The sequence below is a fragment of the Pongo abelii genome, chromosome 18 (genome assembly GCF_028885655.2).
Source record: "Pongo abelii isolate AG06213 chromosome 18, NHGRI_mPonAbe1-v2.0_pri, whole genome shotgun sequence".
Lineage (NCBI taxonomy): Eukaryota > Metazoa > Chordata > Mammalia > Primates > Hominidae > Pongo > Pongo abelii.
The window spans coordinates 25,300,564-25,326,655 of NC_072003.2; the positions used below are offsets into that span (position 1 = coordinate 25,300,564).

The window sequence follows — 26,092 nt, forward strand, 5'->3', positions numbered from 1 at the left end:
TTCCAGCTGAGAAACCTCCGGAAAGTCATTTAACTTCCCAAAGCCTCAGTTTTGCCCTCTGAGAAATGGGCACGATAGTAACAGTACCTGCTCCCTCACAGAGCTGCTATTAATACGAAGATCGAAAGGGGAGTGAGTCGCTCAGGCATGCCCGGCCCAAAGCAGGGGTGCAGGCAGCTCAGGGATGACGAGTGTGGGCAGGTCTCTGTGACGTCTTCCTCCCCATCCTGCGCCATGGGGCGCGCGTGCAGGCTGCGCTCTGCCCGCCAGTCCTGGCACAGCCTCTCCTGAATGGGCGGAGCGGGGTGCAGCCGAGGTTTCTGGGGTTTCGAGCCTACTAGGGAGTCGCAAGGAGGCTCCAGAGCTTGCGGACCCATGGCTGCTCCTCTGATTGTGAAAGCAGCGCTGCGGCTCACAAAGTGGCCCTTTCAGTGGTTTTTGCAGCAGCAGAAAAGCGCCTGCAGGCGGCCGGGTTCCTCTACGGTGACCTCCGAGCTGGTGGTAAATTGCATCTCTTGGCAGAGGTGGCTGCGGGAAGCGCCGGGATCAATCCTCACCCGGGGAGGACAGGACTGGAGCGCTGGACCTGCACGACCCTGAGTGAGTGCGGTCGGCGTAGAGCGTCCACTGGGGCTCGGCCATGCCAAAAGGCATGCTCTGGAAGCCGGGCAACGACAAGTCCTCCCAGTCCCGCGGAACGCTGGGGAAGGAGGAGAGACTACCTGGAGCCCCCAGATCCTAGGAACTCCTGGGGTGGGTGGGAGTGTTTGGAGGATGGGCTCAGAAGAGTGGAACTTGGATTCTGGAGCTGAAGGGGGCTGCAACTCCAACCAGAAGCAGCCCTCATTATCCCCTTTCTGCTGAAGGTCCAGACAGGGGTTGGTGTCATATTAGGGGGTGCTGTCATAATAACATGAGACCTGCCAGCATCAGCCCTGCACCCAACACACTTAGGGGTGATTCAAGCTTTGCCTCTTACTAACTGTGACTTTAGGAAAATTATTTCTTTGGGCCTCAGTTTCCTCATCTGAAAAATGGAATTATAAAGTAGCTTCCTCGAGTTGTTGCTGTTACAGGATTGGCACACACAGTTTGCTGCCGATCCTAAGCCATGCAGAGGACTAATCGATCCACACAGTCTTTCCCGCTAAGCCTAGATCAGTGTGGTGCTCCACACTGATCAATTAGTACACAGCATGAAACCTTCAGGGCATCACTGGCCTTGGGCCTTGCCAAATCATGGGCATCAAACTTCATTACAATTAGATGTTTTTAGCCTCATTTAAGAATGAAAAATCTGCAATTGCACATCACTGTGGTTCAGATTTCATTGCACTAGAGAAGTGTGTGTTGGCCAATATATAAATGTGCATATCTTCTCAGCATTATTTAGAAGATGACAATGTGTCTGGGGATACTTCATCTGCAGAATCTAATAAACTCAACATCATTAGATATTTACATAAAACAAATGAAAATGTTGATGTATCATTTACCTGTTAGGACGTATTATGTAATAGCTCATCAGGTTGGGAAAATTAGCTGAGATAATGTATGTAAATCACTTAGCATGGAGCCTGGCACATGACATTTGCTCAATAAAAGTTAGCTAGAGTAATATTAAGACATAGTGAAGTTGAAATATTGATATGGTTTGGCTGTGTCCCCACCCAAATCTCATATTGAATTGTAGCTCCCATAATTCTCACATGTTGTGGGAGGGACCCAGTGGGAGATAATTGAATCATGGGGGCAGTTTTCCCCATACAGTTCTCATGGTAGTGAATAAGTCTCATGAGAGCTGATGGTTTTAAAACGGAAAACCCCTTTTTCTTGGCTCTCATGCTCTCTTGCCTGCTGCCACGTAGGACATGCCCTTCACCTTCCACCATGATTGTGAGGCCTCCCCAGCCACGTGGAGCTGTGAGTCCATTAAACCTCTTTTTCTTTATAAATTACCCAGTCTCAGGTATGTCTCTATCAGCAGCATGAAACCGAACTAATACAGATATAGTGGAGTTCACAGAGCTGTGACCGTGCATCATTGTTTTGTTAGGATTGGGTTCTGCTTCATAAACAGAATCTACTCTGCTTGGTGCCACACCCTGACTTCATTCCTTCCCTTCCCAGTCCTACTTTCTACTTCCCTGCAGGCTTTTCCTAAGAGCATGCCTGGTAAATTACCTTCAGATGAATCATTATTTTGAGGCTCCTGGGGAACCCAATCTAAGAACCACCATCACTCGTGGACATTAGGATCTATCAGATTCTAAGCCAGTTCAACCAATCACAACTCAGCATCTCATCCTTGCTGGTCACATTCACATTATCAATAAAAGTTAATATTTGTGCCAGACACCATACTAACTGCTTGATATATATTAATTCATTTGATCCCTACAGTAACTCTATGAAGTAGGTAGTCTTATTATCCACATTTCCAGATGAAGAACTGAGAACCAGAGAAGTCAAGTAACTTGCTCAAGGTCCCACAGGTAATAAGTGGCATGGCCTGAATTCAAACCTAGGCAATTTGGGTTTTTGAGTTTGGGTCTTAACAGCACGCTCTGTAGCTAGTCACTGCAATGCACCCAATAGAACTCAGTAACTAAATGGTAAGAATTGTTAATGTGAGCAACAGAGACCAATTGGGAAGTGAGTTACCCATGGCTAATATAATAATTTGGTTGGACAAGCAACCAAAGTGTCTATAAGAAAGAAATTTTGAATAAAGCCCTGGGCAAAATAAAATAAAATAAAATAAAATTGAGAGATTTTGAAAAAAAAAAAAAACAACAGGTTTGTGTATTATGGTTTTCCTGGGGGCTTTGCTGGGGTTACCTCTGACCTCTGGACATCCTGCACATATTAACACCACACACACACACACACACACACACACACGTGGAGACGTTGTCTTTACAAAGCTAAAGAAGCCCTTGCTATTCTCATGAGGCCGCTGCTGTCTGAATTCCTGCTCACAGAAGCTGGGGCCATCTTATCTGGGTGACAGCCAGAAAAGATGATATTGGGGGTTACTTGAAGCTTGAGCTAGGATGAGGGAGAAAGGCACAGAGATGTGGACTGGAATGTCCCAGATGTCTTCTCTCATCACAAGTGTGGGGGTTGGGCTGAGATGGCTGAAACAGCTGGGTGCCAGCCAGCACCTCTCTTTCTCTCACTCACTTTCTTTTCACGTGGCCTTTCTTGTGACTGGCTTCAGCTTCCTCACAATATAGCAATTTCAGAGTAATCTGACTTCTCACGTGGGGAAAGCATCTCCTCAAGAGTGCAAGCAGAGGCTGTCAGGCTTCTCTTAAAGGCCTAAAAAGGGCACAGCATCTCTTCCGCCAAATTTCATTGATCAAATCAATCATAGAGGCCACCCAGTTTCCAGGGAAGGGAAAAGGATCTCCCCTCTCAACCAAAAGAATGGCCAAAAAGAATTTTTGGCCATCTTTACCCTGCCACAGACTGTGGTTTAAGCAAGATAGGCATAAAGTTTTATTGTTATTAGGATGTTGGGATTGTTTGTTACAGCAACTGACTTATGCTAACTAATGCACCTTGTCATCACTGCATGTATAGAGGCTTATTCTCATCTTCCCTCAAAAAGGGTCATCTAGTAAATGAAGCAAAACTGAGAGAGAATGGAAGACACTGTCCAGGAAATATTCAATCTCTGTTTCTTCTCAAGACCTCAATTCCTGATCTTCTTCCAACCCCTTTTGCATTGAAGAAAAATAAGTTCAAGTAGGAGATGTATGAACTCTCATATTTGGTTCAAAGAACAGTTTTCACCAGGGAAGTTGAGCTAGTAGTCAAAGTGATTAAAGCCATTTGGAGGTAATGAGCTCACCATCACTGGGAAGAATTTGCGCAGAGGCTGGTGTCATTGGGGTGTTGGAGTTAAAATCCAACCACTATCCCTTCCACTACTGAGGCTGCTTTTCCTCAAACCCAATGAGATCCCAGTTTGGTGGAAGTCTTTTCCAGCCCATGAGACCACCTGAGTAGAAATCTAAGCTTTAGATTGTCATGAGCAGGCAACCAGGGAGTGTAAACATACATCTTTCTAGAAAGTTCCAAGGCCAGGTAATAAGAAACTGGTCCTTGGCATTTAATAGAAAATAAAGGATTTCAGAAGTTTCTTAGAGCAAAGACTGGAGGCTGATAATAATAAAGATGTGTGAGTGTAAAATAGATGAGACCTTGACTTCTACTTTGCCTGGGTGTGGGAAGGGGTCTTTTGTAATCTACTGTGGATTTCTCTAGAATAGGGACAATGTCTTAAATACGCTTGGTTCCTTTCTTTCCCTCCTCCTCAACATCCTGTGCTTCAGCATGACCTGCCGCCTCCAACTCCAAAATTCACACTGAATGTGTCCCTTTCTCTCCATCTCTGCTGCCCACATCCTGATCCAAGCCACTATGATTTCCTGCCTGCACCACTGCCCCAGCCTCCCAGATGGCCTTGGTCACATGCTCATCTCTCCCCCTACAATCCATTTTGCACACTGAGCTTGAGAGATCTTTCTGAAACAAATCATGTTACTCTTCTGATTAAAAGTCTCTCATGGTTTCTCATGGCACTTAGAAGAGAGTCAGAGTTCCTGCAATGACTAGAGGCTCTACAGATTCCAGCCCTTTCATGTCTCATTGACCTCATCTCCTACCCTCTTGTCCTCAGGACTTGCCACTCAGCCACATGGGCTTCCTTTCAGTTATTCATTCACCCAGTGCGATCCCACTTGCTACTCTCTCTGCCCGAAATGTTATTCCCTTCCCATCTTCTTGTCATCCTGATCTCTGCTTAAAGTCACCTCATCAGAGAGACTTTCCCTGATCAGTCTACGTAAAATACAGCCCCTCATCCTTCTGTATCCCCCTACTCTTCTTTCTTTTCTTTATGTCATCAATTTATTTGCCTATTTATCCTATGTCCTCTACTCTAAAAGGTTATGCCCAGGAGACACTTTGGCTATCTTGTTTTCTGTGATATCCCTCTAGCCTAGAACAGTGCTAGTCATAATCAACTGAATAAATGAAAAAGTATCAATTAAATAAATTTAAAAATGAATGACCATTTGGCACTTCCCCAGGTTCCAGCAGAGATCTGGACATGCAGTAGGCAACCACTAACTTTCTTCCATTTGGTGACTAAATGGAAACCAAGGTAGGCAATGGCTTCATGTCATCACTGTATTGTGGTTGTGTTTCAGTATATGCAACATGGTGATTTTGTTCTTCAGAGGGGTTCCTCACATCCCAGAGAAAATGACTTGAGACACAAACTGCAGGACAAGGTCGGTCTACCAGGATCCTGCCCATCTCTATCTGCGCTCCCAAAAACTCATCCACCTGCCTTCTCCCTGAACCACCTTACACACTCCAAGCTGACCCAGTGAGGAGCTGGTGGGCGAATGAATATCTTCAAGGCTTTTTTTAAACAGACCATCAACACTCGGAATGTATAGCCTTAAGTGTGTTCCTAGAAAGACAGACTGTCTGGGTAGATAGAATATATAATCAGAATTTCTTAAATGGTACTGCTTGGATACTGTAGTGAGACATTAATTTGTATTTTCTCTCTTTTCCTTCCTTCTATGCAGGCAGGTGGCTGGCTTGGTGGTTGATTGCTTTAAGGGAGGAATGTGTCAGGACTGAAGGCAGAAGTATCCCCCGAGATTTATGTCTTTGTTGCTGAAAACTTAAACATGTAAGGATAGGTTTGTGGGAGGAGGCGGAATGGCTTAGATGACTCAGAAAGGAGAGAGAAAGAGACTTCTCTGAGATTAAGAAAAAGAGATGTCCTCTGGGCTGGGGTAAGAGAGAGTATCCAGTGGGTTCCCAGAGCAATAGGCAGGCAGAAAGCCCCCAGGGAGAAATGGTACATGATGTGTCCATGGACATAAGACCACAGGGACCTGGATCCCCAGCCTCGCCGAAGATCCTTGGGTACCATGTCTGGGGTGAAAGCAGCAGACAGAACTGGGAGCTGAAGGCACCACACAGATGAATGGAACTCTCAGGAGTAATTGACACCACAGATCTCACACTGCATGCCTTGGCACTGGATAAGATCCCAGATCTTTGGCAATACAGATGCACTGAGCTGAGGGCCACTCTAAGAGACAGAGGCAGAAGTTCCTGCTAGTGCCATAAGGTTCAGAATGGGAAATTTGGCAGTTTTTTTTAATAAGGAGATGTGACCATTCTTGCACCCTACACTTTTGAGACAGAGATTCCCATCCACTCTGTGTTTGTTATTGGAGGGATGAGAACTAAATGAGAGAGGAAGCAATAGATGGGGCATAATGACGGAGTTGCCAGTTGACTAAGGGAGTGGCCAGGCCTCTTATACTTGCTTTCAAGGGTATCCTTGAGGAGTTCTCCAGGAGTTGCTTCCCCTGGGCTCTGTATTCATAGTTAAGGAAGTAATCTATGCCTAATGATGCCATAAGCATGATCACACCTTCTTTTGTGTAAATAATGTCTGATAAAATGAGGTGTGAGCCTGCTGTTGCAAAGAACACTTAGCTGTTAAATGCTTTCTTTTCCACTCCATTGACTTTCCCTATTTATAGCTTTTCCAGCAGAGCATTTGTGTCATATTCCTTTCCTACCAGCTGCTGGGCTCCTCAACTTAGTTCTGAAGGAAAACCCACAGGTACCTCCCTGGAACTACCTGTTCCCTATGGTGCTGGCCTCTGCTTGGGTCAAGAGTCAACAGACAAAGTATGGGGTAAGGTCTTGTATTAGTCTGTTTTCTTTTGCTTATAACATAATACCTGAAACTGAGTAATTTATAAAGAAAAGAAATATATTTCTTACAGTTATGGAGGCTGAGAAGTCCAAGGTTGAGGGTGCTGCATCTGGTGAGGGCCTTCTTGCTGGTGGGGACTCTGTAGAGTTCCCAGGCAGCACAGAACATCACATGGAGAGGGGGTTGAGTGTGCTAGTTCAGGTCCTTCTTCCTCTCTTTTTCTTTCTTTCCTTTTCTTCTTTTTTTTAAGAGACAGGGTCTTTTTAAAAATTTCAATAGGTTTTTGGGGAACAGGTGGTGTTTGGTTACATGAATAAGTTCCTTAGTGGTGATTTCTGAGATTTTGGTGCACTCTTCATCTGAGCCATGTACACTGTATCCAATGTGTCGTCTTTTATGCCTTACTCCCCTCCCACCCTTTCTCCCAAGTCCCCAAAGTCCGTTATATCATTCTTTTGCCTTTGTGTAGAGACAGGATCTTGCTCTGTTACCTAGGCTGTAGTGCAGTGGCTCGATCGTAGCTCACTGCAGCCTCAAACTCCTGGGCTCAAGCAATCCTCTCGCTTCCAACTCCTGAGTAGGTGGGACTATGGGGACACATCGCCACACCCCGCTAATTAAAAAAAAAATTTTGTGGAGACGAGGTCTCCCTATGTTGCCCAGACTGGTCTTGAACTCCTGGTCTCTTCCTCTTAAAGCCACCGTTTCTCTTCTCATGATAATCCATTAATCCATTAACCCATTGATCCATGAATGGATTACTCCATTTATGAGGACACAGCCCTCATGATCTAATCACCTCTTAAAAGTCCCACCCCTCAATACTGCCACACTGGGGATTAAATTTCAGCATGAGTTTTGGAAGGGACAACCATTCAAACCATGCAAGTCTCCTCTCTTCCTCCCTGGACTTGCCCCAGAAACGTCTTTGCCAAATTAGTTAGTAACAGCCCCTTGACCTGGTTAACCTGGTCAGAGGTGAGGGGCACCCCAGATTATAGAAGCTGGGGTGAGAGGAGGCTTTTTGTCTTGAAAATAGGACAAAGGGTGTTGAAATAAGAATAACAAAAACACTCTAGTGAGGGTGATAACATACTAATATTAACATTAGTATTAATGTTAATGGGAATACTGTAATTAACCTTTACTGAGTTGCATACTGTATGCTGAGGAGCATACGAAGAGTTTAAATGTGTTATCTGTTTAACCTCACCCCAACCCCACAAAGTAGGTTTTGAGTGGTCAGTATTGATCAGAGGGGAGTCTGCTTAGAGGAGGAGATAGGTATTGTGGCTGCTGAATGAAAGTAAAATGAATTATGTGAGCATGTTCAGGAGAAACCATAGAGGTCGATTAAGTCTTATTTGTAGAAAGACAAAATAAGCAAAAAGGGTAGGCAGAATTGTGGGATGCTTTTTTGTTCTTTGACAGCAAGAGTGGATTTTAAATGTGTCTTTCTTATTTTTTAAACTTGTATGAATTTAGGGAGTAGAAGTGCAGTTCTGTTACATGGATATATTGTGAAGTGGTGAAGTCTGGGATTTTAGTGTAACCATCACCCGAATAGTGTACGTTGTATCCATTAAGTAATTTATCGTACCTCAGCCCCTCCCACATTCTCACTCTTCTGAGTCTCCAGTGTCTATCATCCCTTAGCCCCTCCCACATTCCTACTCTTCTGAGTCTCCAGTGTCTATCATCCCTCAGCCCCTCCCACATTCTCACTCTTCTGAGTCTCCAGTGTCTATCATCCCTTAGCCCTTCCCACATTCCTATTCTTCTGAGTCTCCAATGTCTACCATCCCTCAGCCCCTCCCACATTCTCACTCTTCTGAGCCTCCAGTGTCTATCATTCCATGCCCTATGTTCATGTGCATACACTATTTAGCTGAGAACATGCAATATTTGACTTTCTGTTTCTGAGTCCTAGATTTTAGGAATATCTCAGTCTTTACTGAGACCTAGGAAAACTGAGGTCTCAGTAAAGACTGAATCCACGCAGGCACCATTTCTGGTTGCCCCAGTAATAGGATCCTTACTTTAGGATAATAACATTATAATGAGAAAATGAAAATGAAAATGAAAATGAAATAAACAGGAAGTCAAGAAAGAACTGTGTGTGCCTAGTGAATGCCATCTTGGGAGAAGGGAGATAGGAAAGGAGGGCAGGAGGGAAAACATTTGGGTTATGTATAAAAGTTACCTTGAGATAACTTGTCATGGCATGTATTTTTGGCATCTCCCACAAACTTTAGGGGAAATAATGGGATGGAAATAAATAATGAACTTGCTTATCCCCATTGACTAGTCCTTTTCAACACTGGCATAGCCTCCTGGAGAAATGTGTGAAAGACCATCTTCCTGGTGATCTGTGGCCTTGTACTTAGCTTTGAACACTGGGGTCATGGTTGACCTGGGATCTGAGATGCACAGCCTAGTCAATCCTTGCCTCTCAGGGCACTACCAGGCAGTGATTTTGACAATCTACCGCTTAAAATTTTCTTCCTGCTCTTACTAACACCAGAGGGTTGGACATGTCCCAAAGGAGTAAAGGGGATAAGAGAGGAGGTCAGCAGTTCTTATGTTTGACACCACTTTATAGACAAGAAAATTGAGGCTAAGAAAGGCTGAGCAATACATGTGGTAGGGCTGGGGTTAGAATGCAAATGCTTCTGTCTCTAGTTCAAGCATATCATTCTTTCCAGCGTCTTACTCACCTTCTCAAAACCAAAGAAACTTAAGGAGGAGAAAGAATAAATAGTAGATTGCTTGCCAACATTTGTCACAATTCTTTCCTTTTCTGAATCCTTTTCCTATGCCATGGGACTCTGAACTTCTCCCATCAAGAAGCAGAGTTTGGCTGGGTGCAGTGGGTCACACCTATAATCCCAGCACTTTGGAAGGCTGAGGTGGGAGGATTGCTTGAGGCCAGGAGATTGAGACCAGTTTGGGCAACATAGCAAGACCCAATCTCTGCAAAAATTAAAAAAAAAAAAAAAAAAAACAGCTGGACATGATGGTGTGCCCCTTTAGTCTCAGCTACTCAGGAGGCGCAGGCAGGAGGATCCCTTGAGCCCAGGAGTTCAAGGCTGCAGTGAGCTATGATGATGTCACTGCACTCCAGCCTGCAAGACTCTCTCTCTCAAACAAATAAACAATCAAAAAAGAGGCAGAGTTTATGTCCTCACCCCTTGAAACTGGGCTGCCTATGAAACTTGCTGGCTTGAAACTCAGCTTGCCTTGAAACTTGCTATGGAAGTGAGGGTGTGCCAGTTCTGAGCCCAGGCCTCTGGGGCTCTTGTGGGCTTCCATTCACTCTGTGCGAGCCCTGCCATGGCCGTGTGAACTAGCCCAGGCTAGCCTGCTGGAGGACAAGAAACCCTAGGGAGTAGAGCTGAGGGCCCCGGCTGATGCAGATGCAAGAGATCAGCCGATGGTGGCCCCGGTCAGCAACCCAGGGATTCATGAACAAGAATCAATGTTGATTGCTGTACACCACTGGAGTTTTGTGATTGCTTGTTACATGGCACTACTGTGGTAATAGATGACAAGTATAGCAGGCTATGGAGACTCCATCCTGCGAAGATGCACAATGGAATATTAGACAGCAGGATGAAAGAGTAGATTTAGCAGGTCACAAGGACTCTGGGAATCTGAAACCCTCTAAGGAGTCTGCACTCAGTGATGGATGGAAAAAAAAAAGATATTATCTAATACCATTCTCGGAGACATTGCCCTTGGAAAAAGAAAAAGGAAAACAACATTCTGTGCCAGGTAGTCTAGAGTCATTCTTCCGTTTTCTATTTACAGCTATCCCCATGAACACCGTTTCACAGCTGAGGGAGGGAAGGGACAAATTCAAGGTCACACAGCTTAAAAGTGGCAGAGTAGGGGCTGGGTACGGTGGTGCATGCCTGTAATCCCAGCACTTTGGGAGGCCGAGGCGGGTGGATCACCTGAGGTCAGGAGTTTGCAACCAGCCTGACTAACATGGTGAAACCCTGTCTCTACTAAATACAAAAAAAAAAAAAAAAAAAAAAAAAAAAAGCCGGCCATGGTGGCACATGTCTGTAATCTGAGCTACTTGGGAAGCTGAGACAGGATAATCACTTGTACCTGGGAGGCGGAAGTTGCAGTGAGCCAAAATTGCGCCATTGCACTCCAGCCTGGGCAACTAATGTGAAACTTCATCTCAAAAAAAAAGGTGGCAGAGTAGGAATTCTTACCAAGGTCCAGTGGACTCCAAAGACCACCTTCTTAATCGACTCCATGTTTTCCATGTAGTTACTGAGCAGGCATTTATTATGCCAGATGCTGTGCTAGGCTTAGAATTTCCTAGTGGACTGTAAGATAGTCTATGTCCCCAGAGAACTGGAAATCCATGTGAAATAAGGTGTTTTGGGTGCTATGAGACAAGTCACTCATGGACTTCCAGGGTGCGATTCCTTGTCAGTAGAGGAATGTTGGGTCAGAGGGTTCTGGATTCAGGTAACGATCGACGGGCAATGGTTTTCAGTTACCTAATTACTTTGGCTTCTTGTTTTGGTCCTCATCCTGAAATAAGTTTGGGATTTAGGCCCTGGTTATGGGCTTTAGGCAATACTGAATTCAGAGCTACTGTTCCATTGGGTTCTGGGCCTGAGAGTGCTTTAATATGGGTTATGGAGAGGGCTCTAGGGTTATACTTGGATTAGACTTTGGCTTCTGTCTGAATTGCACTGGGAAATGTTAGGTCTTTACATAGCTATGGTTTTCGCTAGGCTTGGGATTAAGTTTTGCGCTCCATTAATCTCTGCACTTGGCTTCAAACACGAGTATCTTGGCTGGGCTGGAATCTAAGATGGATGAGGCAGGTGGGCTCAGGGCCACCACCAGATCTCAATGCCCTGGCTGGCTTCTCTTTGATTTCTCTCTCCTTCTCTTGCTCAATCAGCTCCTACTATCTCGTCTCCTGGGAAGTTTTCCTCAACTTCATTGAATGAAGTCCATACTTTCTCCTTCACCCAGGTGTGAAAATATGAAAGCAAACTTTCCATGGTTCTTTAATCTATTTGCCACTTCCCAAAAATAACTCTACCACTTCTTTAATCCTTGCTATTGGCAAATCCTGTGTTACTCTTACGTCCTAGAATCTAGAAGAACTCTTAGGACAGATTCTGACTGCAAAATGCCAAGACTACTGTTTCTAAGGGCTCATGGCCACCAGATTGAAGGTGACCCTAAGGTCACCTTCTGAAGGGGTTGGGGGCCACCAGGCCATGTGCTGTGGGGTTCAGTGTGTGCAAAGCAAGCTAAGCAAATCAACGGATGTGGGGTGCTTTGTTTTGGAGACCTCTTTTTTTTTTTTTTTTTGGGAGGTCAGGGAACTCCTAGCAGAAAAGTTGGTACTTCCAAATTTCTATAGGTTCTAGGCCAGCAGGTGGCTGTATACCCAAGCCCACTAAAAAGCCCATAGGGCCAGAAACAGGTGTACAGAACTACATTTCAAGATTCAGATCCAGGATTGACAGAGAATGGGGCCACAGCTAGAAGCCACAATGAGAGAAGATACAGCAGCAAGGAGATGGGAAATTTAATAATCACATGAAAAAATTAAACAACAGGCCCCAGTGCTTGTCACTTTCCATCCATTGAGATTCACAACACTTGACATCCAATTATAATTGTGGGTTCCTATAAAACAGCCCATTAACTGCAACTATAAGTTATTATTGCTTATGTGGAGTAGGCTGCTGGCTTAGTAGCTGATACTGAGGATTATGGAAATTATTATCAAGCAACAATGTCTCTCTGAGTCCTCTTGCTCTGGGGAAGATGTATGGACCCTGGAGGAATGAAGAGGGCTGCCTAGGAGTTTTGACTACATGTTTTGCCACAAATTGCAACTTCCTTTGTAATTGACAAAAGGAGAGATTCTTTCTCTACCACTCCTCAAATTTCCCATCTAGTCACCTTCCATTAGACAGGAACTTGCATGGTTGTGCTTGAGGACCTGGTATACAAGTATACACATACACACATGCACACAGCTACAGATTTTATTAATGGTTCGTATTTGCTGAGTACTTTCTGCATACCTGGCAAAAGCTAGGCGATTTCTCTGTGTTTTCATTTTGTCTTCATATCGTCTTATGGGTATACAGCTAGTCCCCTTTTACAAACGAGGAACTGAGGCACGGAGTAATTATGAGTTATTTGCCTAAGATCACAGAACTAGTAAAGGATGGAGTCTTGATTAAACCTAGGCAATTTCAATCTGGTCTGGGCTCTTCACTACTTTCACACACTGCCTGCCAACAGACACCCTTTCACAAACAGCTGCTGACACTTCTGGATAGGACAGACATCCACAAATGCACTCCAAACACTTTGCAAATACAGTCCTGCAAAAGCTACCTGCTTAGCTGCTCATGGATTTATGCATAGACACTCCAATATGCACACATACATACACACACACACATCATGCATGCACACACCATATGCATGCACATACATGCACATACCACACATGCACATTCATGCATACACCACACATATGGACATGCACGCACACACACATGTTTGCAAATGCCAGCCACACACACACACACACACAGTATAACTCTTGCCAACCACTCCTACTCCTGAAAAATAAATCAACATACATCGTGGATCCAAAGAAATACTTCCTAAAATTCTTTGAAGAGCTTATTCCATTCTTTATCAATTCCTGAGTCAGCAACTTCGACTCTCTCCTTTCCTCCTCTGCAGACAGCACTGCTTCCTGGGAGGGGAGAATGGCCAAGGAGCCTTGGGCAACTGCTGTCTTGCCATGGATTCTATTGCAGAGTAGGGAGCGCTCAGCCCAGATGGAGTTTTCTGTCAGCTTAACAGTGTCACTTCACATCTTCCAAGAATTCCCCAGAGCTTCTTGTCTGCTGGTAGTACCTTTGTCTTCTTTTCCAGATTTTCTACAGTTTTAAAATTTGTATCATTGCAGTGGCATTTGGGGAAGGAATAGAGGTAAACATAGAGGCTAGATTTACCCTTTAGCAAACAAAGATTGTTCATTGCATTTTAAAATGTGGCAATTTTTGTTTTTGTTTTTGTTTTGTTTTTGTTTGTGTTTTGTTTTTGTTTTTTGAGACAGAGTCTTGCTCTTGTTGCCCAGGCTGGAGTGCAATGGCGCAATCTCGGCTCACTGCAACCTCCGCCTCCCAGGTTCAAGCGATTCTCCTGCCTCAGCCTCCTGAGTAGCTGGGATTACAAGCATGTGCCACCACGCCCGGCTAATTTCTTTTGTATTTTTAGCAGAGACAGGGTTTCACGGTGTTAGCTAGGCTGGTCTCGAACTCCTGATCTCGTGATCCGCCCGCCTCTGCCTCCCAAAGTGCTGGGATTACAGGTGTAAGCCACCGCGCCCGGCCAGCAATTTTGTTTTGATAGCAAAATAATATGTACCACTATTGACTCCTTTGCCATATATGACTTGGTATATATTGTCACATTTCATATCCCCTAGCAGTCTGTGAGTTAGGGACTATCATCACCAGCCCTTTTAACAGCTAAAGAAACTGAGGCATAGGGAAGTTTTCCTGATCAAACTCACATAGCTGAAAAATGGCAGAGCCAAAATTTGAACTCAGGTTGTCTAACTCCAAAGCTTGTCCTTTTCACCTAACCTACACCTTCTTTTGGCTGAAAACAATATTTCTTAACCATTCCCTTTTTACAAGTGTAATCTTCTCAAGTCTCAAGAAATTATGGAGTAGGAATAATTATAAAAAGTTTTTTCATTTTTCTTGGCTTACATCTAAGAAGAACCTTTCAGCACAATCTCATTTTAAACTCCTGAATCTTCTCTTTTTTTCCTTTTCCCCTATAATTTTTCTTTCCTTGGACACCTTTACAGAGGGAGATCTTCTTGTTCTTTCCTGGGGTTTTTTTTTTTTTTTAAATGGGTCTTTGTTTGATCCTTTTGTCTCATACTAAGGGGAAATGGAAGAGCTTGTTTTTTGTATTTTTCTTTTGCTGGATTGGGATTTGGGTTGCTTCTGATAATGAGTAGGAAGTGAGTTTCTGGGGGAGTCAGCATTGCAGAAGAGAAGTTTCCTGCTAGGCAAAGCAGTTTCCTCTCTGAGTTTATTTTGGCAGCAGAAGTTAGTAGGGCACTGCCCTCTCCTCTAAGTGCCCTTATTAAGAGCTCACTGCAGAAATGCCTCCGCTTGGCTTGGCTCACTGTCCAGGGGAATTGCCAGGGTGGACAGCTCCATGGTCTAGCGCTAATGCTGCCCATGTCTCATGTCCTGTGTCCTGTCCTGCTCCCATCACTCTGTGCTGGAGGGATCTTTGTGGAAATCCCTTTCCAGCCCCGGCTTTTGAATGGCTAACTTCCCCGTCTCCCGGTATTGATGAAGGTCTCCCCCACCCCACCCAATTTTTCTATTTCTGTGACCATTTCAATTGGACTTTATGAAGGAGAGGAATTAAAAGCAGGAGCTTCAAGTATTCTAATGAAAATGCAAATTAAAAATTTTCTTTTTAACAAGAAAAAGGACTGAAAGGATAACTATTCAAAGATATATCTGGGTAGTGGAATTATAGGTGATTTTTATTCTTTTCTTTGCAATTTTTCATATCTCAGTTGGGTATCTGTTACTTTTAATTGATCGTTTTTTATCACTTAATTTTAAAACTTCAAACATATAGAAAATAATATAACAGACATCCACATACCCACCATGAAAGTTTAACACATGTTAACATCTTCCCTGTTTGTTGCAAACTTTTTTTTTAATTTTCTGAGGATATGTACTCAGAGAAAGGTAACTCAGGGACTCTCTAAGTTCTGGAAGTAGTTCATTGCTTAACAATGAAATAGGCAGTTAGCACTGCCAGAGAAGCTGGGTACCTGTCTATCAGGGGAACCAATTCAGGTTTTGGGGCAGTGCTGCTGTTAAACAGACTCAGGGAGGGAAGTTGAAGGGTGTGTATACCGGTTTAATGCCTGGGAAGATTTCCCCCAATTCCAGAGTCTACAGACATCCACTCCATGCCTTACAGACCTCTGAGAGCCTTGCTGCTCAAAGTGGGGTCTCAGACCAGGATCCTTTGGCAGCTTTTTAGAAATGCACTGTGTTTCTCACATGAAAATGTGCATATGAGTCACCCGGGGATCTTGTTAAAAATGCAGATTCTGATCCAGCAGGTCGGAGTGGGGACTGGTATTCTGCATTTGAACAAGCTCCCAGGTGATACTGATGATGCTGGTCTGCAGAACGCACTTTGGGTAGCAGAGTCTTAGAGGATTCTGTGTTACCCCAAGTGGAAGGAAGCCACCCTAGCTGTACGTGGCTGGAATCTAGTCTCATTGGTCAGAGCCAGTGTTGCACTGGTTTTTACATTTTTGGAATACCACCTTGCTCTTGGAGAAAACGTTTGGCCATTAGATCACTTCAGGTTTTGCTTTCAGTTTTGTGTGCCCCAATTATTATAAATTATTGTAATTAACTCTTTGAATACAGTCCATCAGGGCAAACTCAAATCGTAATCTATTCTAGCTAGAAAAAAAGGATACACTCCTCTAATTTCCCAAATCATTACCCATATTCAGTGTATCTCAATGTGGGATGAATGTCTCATTGTTGGTATGTTTAAGTAGTGCATTGATGGTTTAAAAAATTTCTTTTAGTATTTGTTGGGCTTTGAGAGAACCAAAAAGCCACAACCCTATTATTTTTTTTCATCTGAAGTCTGATCCAATTGAGGAAAAGACAAAGCATAAGTCAGATGGGAGATGACAATAACATTCTCATTGTGGTAAAGACTCAACTGTGATCTGATTTTATTAGAGTCAAGGGCCCTACTAATGCCCACCCCACCTCGTCCCCCAGATGGAACATTGGGCAGCCCACCTGAGGGTAAGTGTGATCCTTAGAAACAGACTCACTTGCCCAGATCACTGCCTGACTCTAGTCAGGTTGGAGAGGAAGGAGAAAGAGACAAAAATGAGTTATTTATGGCCAGGTGCGGTGGCTCATGCCTGTAATCCCAGCACCTTGGGAGGCTGAGGTGGGTGGATCACCTGAGGTCAGGAGTTCGAGACCAGCCTGGCCAACATGGTGAAACCCCCTCTCTATCAAAAATACAAAAATTAGCTGGGCGTGGTGGTGCACACCTGTGGTCCCAGCTACTCAGAAGGCTGAGGCAGGAGAATCGCTTGAACCCAGGAGGTGGAGGTTACAGTGAGCCAACATTGTGGCACTGCACTCCAGCTTGGGCAACAGAGTGAGACTCCGTCTCAAAAAAAAAAAAAAAAAAAAAAACAAGCAAATGAGGATTTATGATAAATTATCTCCACCCAACCAGGAAATGACCAATGACTGCACCCACCAACCAGATAAATTTTGTGAAGAGGAGAAGGACTAAGCAAAGTCTAGGAGTGTTTTGTGAAAACCCCTTCTCTTGAAACCAGATGAATGTGGGAAGGTATTCCCTTATAGTAATAGTTACGCTTTTGTATTTTATTTTATTTTATTTCATTTCATTCATTTGTTTAGAGACAGGATCTCTGTCACCCAGGCTGGAGTAGCAGTGGTGCGATTATAGCTCACTGTAGCCTCCACCTCCTGGGCTCAAGCGATCCTCCTGCCTGAACCTCCTGAGTAGCTGGGACCACAGGTGCATGCCACCACACCCAGCTAATTTTGTTTTTTTGTGTGTTTCCTTTGTTTGTTTGTAGAGACAGGGTCTCACTATGTTGCTCAGGCTGGTCTCAAACTCCTGGGCTCAAGCGATCCACCCTCCTTGGCCTCCCAAAGTTCCGGGATTACAGGCCTGAGCCACAGCACCTGGCTGCTTTTGTATTTTAATGAATTAGAGTTAGTGGAACTGATTTTTCATTTATAATAGTCCTGCCTCAGCCTCCCGAGTAGCTGGGACTGTAGGTACATGCCACCAAACTCAGCTAATTTTGTGGGGCTTGTTTTGTTTTGTTTGTAGAGACAGGGTCTCACTGTGTTGCCCAGGATGGCCTCGAACTTCTGGGATCAAGCAATCCACCCACCTTGGTCTCCCATAGTGCTGGGATTACAGGTATAAGCCACTGCTCCCGGCTGCTTTTGTATTTTAATGAATTAGGATTAGTGGAACTGATTTTCCATTTATTATAGGAACTTAAGTTCTCCTTTTTAAATAAATTGAAGTAAATAAAATGGAGATAACTTAAACGAAGATTAAGGTAATAATAGTACACATAGTATAAGGATATGGCAAAATTGTAAAGATGATGCTTAAATGTCCAAAGTTTGGGAAACACTGGCCCACTGACTATTCCCTGAAATCTCAATGCCACATTTCATTTTCATAAACTGAAGACCAGGGTCACTTGTCCTAATGTTTTCCACAAGGGACAGAAAAGTAACAGAAGGCTTTAGTTTAGTTCTTCAACCATTGATCATGGTTTGATTTGGTTTCACTCCATAGAGTGGTTAGAACAAATAAACTAAGACCCCTGACATATTATTGGCCTTGATTTCACATATATAAATCATTTATGGGTCAAGTCATACGATCTTAATAGTATTGATCCAAGGCTTTTAATTCTCCGTTTCTGTCTCTCTCTTTTTAAAAACTCACTGAGAGAATCTAGGTGGGTAGGATACCAAATTCTACCTTTAAACGGCATGAAATGAGACTGTGTCCTTCAACAATTTGATGCAGTTTTTAGATGAACTAGAAACATGTCCTACCACCATAGCAAACAGGGACACCAGTTTCCTTTTATCCATTACATGTCAAGGTTATAGTCACAGTTTCCAGGAGGCAACGTGATACAGCCAAACCTATTGACTAAATGGTGCCAGGCAGAATTAGCTAAATATGACTGATGCCAAAAAGAAAACATGGATTTGGCAGAAAAATCTTGGCATCCACATGATGACATTAAATTATTCTACCCCAGAGGTTCATTCACTCTGTTACCTGGGGGCCACGTTGCTGCCAAATTTCCCTGAAAGGTTGACTGCTATACATTTGAACTCAAAATCAAAAGCCCTCTGCGAGCATGCTTAAATAAGATATGACAGCTGCCCCCACTAAAAAAGCCCCTCAGAAAAGATGGAGTCATCCTATATTTGAGTCCTTATAAAGTCTGTATATTAAAAGGCATTCTCTACTTTCTTTTGAACCATGAAGTACTGTTTGTACAGTCTCATGTGAGCTGACTTAATGCTAATTTGGAATGTTTATATAGGTCACCGGATGGACTTGGTAACAGAGAAGGCAAAGAAATTTAACACAGATTTAGTCCTTATTCTTGGTGATGTGAACTCACAGTGCAAGCGTTGGATGTAAACAATGTGCTGGAAGGTCATTTGAACCAGCCAGATGTGAAGTGACTAAAAAAAAAGACAGCGTGTATCTGTTCTTTATTCCCAGGTCTAACAAGCTTTGCTGATGGAAAGTTCTTCCTAAAAGACAATTTAAATTTTAGTGTTGCAGCATAAGTCTTTTCCTCGTAAAGAGAAGAAATTAGAGTTTTAAGTTGTTGATTTGAGTTCTGGCTGTGTAACCTCAGACAAATCACTTTAAAAAAAAAACAAAACTGCTGGGATCATGACTCCACCCCTTCCTGACCAACCACCAGATAGGTCAACTGTCCTAACGTCTTGGGAATGGGTGCTTGGGGCTGGGAGAAAATTTCCCTGGTGTCACCATACATGGATTTGAAAACTGGGGCTTCCCAGACAGCTGTTAGACAATGCAAAACAAGATCCTGATGTCAAAGATTAATGAACATGTAAATAATATCATTTCATAAGATTTGAGGGGAAAAGCAGTATTTTAAATTCATATATTAATGTAATTTTAAATACAATCCGTCAGAGTAACTAAAATAAATGAGACATTACAAGCAGATGGCTATCTCATCTAAATTTCTAAAAGTTTATATTATGTTGAAACGTATGAAATTGCTACTTTTGTAAGTCAAAAGAGCTAAGTATTGGCAATTTCATGTGGTTCAACTTTACAAACTCAAATTGGCGAATACTTTAAAAAATATCATTGGGAAAATGGTGGATCATGTTAATGGGGGCAGGCATTTATGCTACAAGGTGAAAGTGGCACCGTGGAAGTTTCTGACCTCAGAATCTTTAAGGCTAGGGCCATGATGGCATTTTGGAGATTCAGCGGAATGCTTGTTGAATTTTTTAATTAACTGAGAATATTTTGGGAGACAAACTCGTGGCTCTTGACTCTCGGTGGCATGGAAATGTTGGATGTACACAATCTGTTGTAGGGTCATCTTAACCAGCAAGATATGAAGTGATTTCATATTTCAATTATGATTATATAACTAGAAATTATAATGTCTGTTGACTATTTGCCCAATTTTTTTAACAGATAGATCTTCTTTCATATGATGTCATAGAATACTTGTCTTTCATACACTCACCAGTGACATTAGTGGTGAATTCTTTGCCTCCAGCTAATGTCAAAATCAAATGGTGGAGGATCTAGGAAGAATAAGATCATCATTATTCACCTCTCGGAGTTCTACAGGCTTTCTCACTCTATCAATCCATACCACCTACAATTTGCAGTTCTTGCACTATATCACCTTGATCCCACATAGAATCACCCTAATAGAACCATTATGTCATACGCTTTCTAATTCATACTTATCATTAGAGTTTATATAGAAAATAGCAATATGAGGATTATCCTAGAATTTCCTGTAAAAATAATTATAGAGGATCCATTATGTTGACCAGCATCTCTTATATAAAGAGGAAATGAGCCCTGTCTCCTTGGAGCTCACTTAATTAGACCATACGATATCATAAGAGACACATCACCCATCAGTTTTCCTCTTTGCTTTTACTGTTAGGAAACTCACATCTATGTTTGAGCTCAATCATCAGAGAGCTTTTCTCACTATAGTATTTCTTTGTATGATTCTACCTCCCTCTTGATTCCACATGAAATTGCCAATACTTAGCTGTTTTGACTTACAAAAGTAGCTATTTCATACGTCTTAACATAATACAAACTTTTAGAAGTTTAGATGAGATAGCCATCTGCTTGTAATGTCTCATTTATTTTAGTTACTCTGACGGGTTGAATTTAAAATTATTTAACTTTTTGTCTGGAATTTTGTGTTGACCCCTGTAGCAACTCCACCCCCCAAATGTCAGCTTAGTTTTGGAGAGCAGGCTCGGTCACATTCCCATTCTATACCCCTGTCTGCTTGTTCTTGTTGCTACAAACAGAGCACCAGGATTTGTGTCTAATTTCTTAGTATGAGCTCTACTTCTCAGTTAATAATATACTGGACTTAATGAACAGTAGGAAAAAGACAATGTACATCTGTTCTCTACTCCCAGGTCTAACAAATTTGTTGATGGCAAGTTCTTCTTAAAAGACAATTTAAATTTTACTGTTGCAGCTAAATCTTTTCCTCATAAAGATAAGAAATTAGAGTTAGAAGTTGTTGATTTGAGCTGGCTATGTAACCTCAGACAAGTCACTTCTAAAAAAACTCGTGGGATTCAATTTCTTCCCTCTGCAGAATGGGAATAAAAATCTTTGTTATTACAAATACTAAATGATATAAAGTATATGAAAGGACTTTATTTCCTTGAGCCAATATGCAAGTCATGTTACAATTATTCAAAGGCAGGAGGAAAATTGAAGTCCTGTATAAAATACTTTCGTGCCCTAAGTACTTTGCCTCTGTTATCTTTGTTTCTTCTTATTACCCAGAAACTCCTTGCTATGCCTCTGCCCAAGGGCTTGAATGGCTACAGCTTTTGGAAAAGGATCTGGGACTCTGACGGTGGCGTGAATTGCCCTTAAAGCCACAGTGAGGACCCTGGAACTCTACCCCATGAGGGCCAGGTTCATCTGAGTACAGTGAACTGCAGAGCCCATGCTGATCTGCGACACAGCAAAACGCCCAGCGTGGAAGGACAGCTAGGTCAGGGGCTGAGCTGCAGCTACAGTCAAGCTATAAATACATCCTTCCCTCTAGGCCTGGAGAGGAAGAGTCCCTTCCTAGAAGCCTGAGGGCAGGATAGCAGGCCCATCAACAGATGGCAAGATGCCAGCCCCACTGCAAGGCTGAGCATATGTCAATTGACTGGAACTCCACAGACAAGCTGCAGACTGAGGTGTGCTGGGGTGGGCGCTATCCATTAAGCATGTGTCAGTCAGCCACGATCTAATTAGTCGTGTGTAGTCAATCATGTTCTGGTCAGATGTGGATCAGCCAGACACATGTCAGTCACACAGACTCATCTCCATTTCTTCAAGGCTTGCGGGAGTAAAATAAACGTCAGTCACACACATGCCCACTGGGTGCATTTCCATCAAACACTGTGTTGCATGAGAAAGGGGCACAAACCACGTGCCCCTAGCAGCATGCAGAAAAAGCCTGATTAAGATTTTTTTTTTTTTTTTTTTAGACGGAGTCTCGCTCTGTTGCCCAGGCTGGAGTGCAGTGGAGCGATCTCAGCTCACTGCAAGCTCCGCCTCCCGGGTTCACGCCATTCTCCTGCCTCAGCCTCCCGAGTAGCTGGGACTACAGGCACCCGCCACTACGCTCCGCTAATTTTTTTGTATTTTAAGTAGAGACGGGGTTTCACCGTGTTAGCCAGGATGGTCTCGATCTCCTGAACTCGTGATCCGCCCGCCTGGGTCTCCCAAAGTGCTGGGATTACAGGCGTGAGCCACCGTGCCCGGCGCTGATGTAAGAATTAAGAAGTTGCCAGAAGCCCTTCCATCCTCCCTGGCTCTTACCACCTTTCATTACCATCTGGTCCCTTTTCCTGCAGTCTGAGTGTGCTCTGTACCCAAGAGATGCCACATGGTGGGGGACACAGAAAGTGGAGCAGCATCTTACTCAGCGATTGGGTTCCGGAGTGAACAGGTCAGACGACGAAGGCACGGAAGCAAAATAGCCTTGAGAAATCCCCTCAGTCCAACTTTGCCAGTTTTACCTACTGTGTTTTTGGGCTGCTATACAAAATACCACAGACCTGACAATTTATAAATAATAGAAATGTCTTTCTCACAGTTCTGAAGACTGGGAAGTTCAAGATAAAGGTGTTGACAGATTTAGTTTCTGGTGAGAGCCTGGCCTTTTCCAAGATGGCGCCCTGAACGCTGTGTCCTCACACGGCGGAAGGGATGGAAGAGCCAAAAGGGGCCAAACCCACTCCCGCAAGCCCTTTTTATAAGCGTGCTAATCCCATCCATGAGGGTGGAGCCTTCGTGGCCTAAACCCCACCAAAGCTCCACCTTTTAATACTGTTGTATTAACGATTTAGCTTCAACATGAATTTTGGAGAGGACAAACACTCAAACCATACTGCCTTCCATCATTGCTGCACATTTCTGTCTATTGAATTGGTCAGAGGAAGTAGGTGGCTTGCATTTAGGGACCATGGAGGATAAAAAATAAGTAATAACTAACATTAGAATCACAATTAGTAGGGAAAAATGCTCACACTGTGAAGCGTATGCCCACATTGAGAGGACAAAAGATTCATGCGTCCCTTCTCATCGTTATTCTGCAGTATATGTTCATGAACAAGATAGCAGGTAAAATTGCTTATACTATTTAAGTTATCTTTTTTTTCTCAGTTCGATAGGATTGGATTTAGGTGAGTTAAATGCTTTATGAGATGACTCCATTGCATCATCAGATGAAATGCAATCTGATTTGTTTTAGAGGTGTTGAAAATGTGTTTGGTCCAGTGCCCAGAGCTCAGGCTAAATCCAGGCAGCAGGCACACAAGTGCATAAGGAAACTCCAGGGCCTCGATGTATTCTCTCAGGTGTTCCCCGGCTACAGGAAGCAGGGAGAGTGGTGTGCCTGAGCTTGCTAGTTCTGTCTCCTGAGAGCTGATTGTGCTTGTCTCTTCCTAATTTGCATGCAGTGATGTCACTTTGGTAGCTTGAAATTGGCCCAGGTGAGTGTATTTACACCAGGGAAATTGGCAGGTGCTGCAAATCAGATGTCTTTCCTTCCCCTGATACTCCCTCAGAGAGCCATTTTATTAGCTGGAGATAAAGGCAGGGAGAAGTTGGTGCTGGGGGCATTTCCTTGAGAAGTCAAGTGGAAGGGATAGTGAGACAAATTAGAGGTCTCTAATGTGGGAGGTGCTGGAGTCATTTTGAAGACTGGTTGGAAAATGTTGGTAAGCTAAGAGACAGCTTTTTCAAATAGTTGAAGCTTTATTGTAACACAGATTGTTAAATTTTTCCCCAATATTCATTCTCTCTTTCTTCCTTAGCGGAAACTCCAATTCTGGGTTGTCAGGGAAGCAATGTGTTCAGCTAAGAGATTACATTTTCTGGTCTCCTCTGTAGAGGTGGCCAAAAAGATGTACATATAAGTTACTGGGCCGGGTGCGGTGGCTCACGCCTGTAATCCCAACACTTTGGGAGGCCAAGGCAGGTGGATCACCTGAGGTCAGGAGTTCGAGACCAGCCTGGCCAAGATGGTGAAACTCCGTCTCTACTAAAACTACAAAAGTTAGCCTGGTATGGTGGCACTCACTTGTAATCCCAGCTACTTGGGAGGCTGAGACAGGAGAACTGCTTGAACCCCAGAGGTGGAGGTTGTTGTGAGCCAAGATCATGCCATTGCACTCCAGCCTAGGCAACAAGAGATGGACTCCATCTCAAAAAGCAAACAAACAAACAAAAAAAGAAAGAAAGAAGTTACTTGGTAGAATTTCTGGGAAATATCCTCACGGGGGATTGATTTAGTTAGAAGGAGTAACTTCTTTCTTTTCCTTTTCTTTCTGGCTAGAACATAGATATGATGGTTGGAGCCCCAGCAGCCATTTTGGACCATGAGGATGGAAACCATGGAATAAGGATGGTGTGGCAGAAAGACAAAAGGAGGCTGAGTCCCTGATAACACAATGGAGCTGGTGCACCAACTCTTAACTGTCCAACTCCAGACTTCTTTGATTTGAGAGACTAAATCGCTGATTTATTTAAGCCACTGTTGTCAATAAAAAGCAGTTAGGAATACAGTTCCTAGAAGGCACATTCATATTTTCATTTCACACTAGAAAAATGGAATAAAATGTGTTATAAGTTGTTTGGGGGGGGGGCTTGCTATTTTCCCCCCAAGTGATAAAAGCAACATGTTCTCAGTATTTACCAGAAAACCAAAGGCAAAGTTCATTGTCACAATGTGAGGAGCCCCACTGAGACAACTATTTATTGGCCTAAGTTGGTTTTTCAGATCTCTGGTGCTGAACGCTGGGAGGTGGGGTGAGAGGGTGAGGAGATTGCATATGTCTACCTAGGAAGGGGACTAAACAGGAAGGAGACCAGCAGCCCATCTTATCCCAGGAAAGGTGGGTTTGTATTTCTGCCCCTAGTACAGGTAGGCAGGTGTGAGATCCCCCTTGAATCTATGGGAAAGCTGAGCATATTCCCTGGACTGGGATATGGTGTAGATGGGTCTGGGGGGTCAAATCCTGTGACCAGAATTTAGCCCAGTGGCCTTAATTCTTGGTCCCAATTTCCACCACCTAAAACAATCATGCCTCCAGATGCTTTTTCAGACTGGCATGTAACACTCTTCCAAAAGATGAAGATTCCTCTCATTCTTTAAGACAGGGCTCTACTGTCACCTCCTCCTGTCCTGATTTTCACCAGGAAAGTCTCTACTCTCTTCTCTGTGCCCTTCATCACATAGATTCCACTTTTTACATTATATAGTAATTATTTATTTATACAACTCTAATTCTCATTAGTTTGGGGCTCCATGGGGGTGCAGGAAGGAAGGCCAATATAACTGTGCGTCTCTGGAGCCTGGCAAGTACACCTAAGTGTTCAAGGTTAAATGAATTGAATCCCGTCAATTACTCATTTTAAAAATTCATCTAGTAGGTTCTTCATCAAGTTTAAGGAAAAATTATAACCTCATTGTCCCTCTGGGGCAAGCTTGTCCAATGAACAATTTGGTTCAACTTTTATGTAACAAAGTTGTCAGTTGTTTCTCAGCTGCCACAAACCCTCTGCTCATGTAACCTAAGCATGCTCAGATGAACCAAGCTTGCAACTTCTGGGGGCACCTAAGTGCTCAGACCAAGGAGTGGGGACTGAATAGAGAAGCAGGTATCACACGGCAGGATCCAGAATCCAATCAGATCAGGCTCTGCTGTCACCTCATGGCAGGACCCAGTCAGATCAGGCCTTCTGACATCATTTCAAGATCCAATCAGATTGCACCTCATTACCCTATGCTTATAAAACCTGACCCAGTCCCAGCTCAAGGAGGCACTGCTTTGGAAACTATCCCTGGTGTTCTTTGTA

General features: G+C 43.5%; 1 long non-coding RNA gene across 1 annotated transcript; it reads left to right on the plus strand.

Annotated features, from left to right (window-relative positions):
• The first annotated feature begins 211 nt into the window (after positions 1–211).
• Positions 212–24,798, plus strand: LOC129050724 (uncharacterized). The gene is made up of 2 exons (XR_008514437.1): positions 212–600; positions 24,570–24,798. It is a non-coding gene; the product is annotated as an uncharacterized LOC129050724 (long non-coding RNA).
• The last annotated feature ends 1,294 nt before the right edge of the window (positions 24,799–26,092 follow it).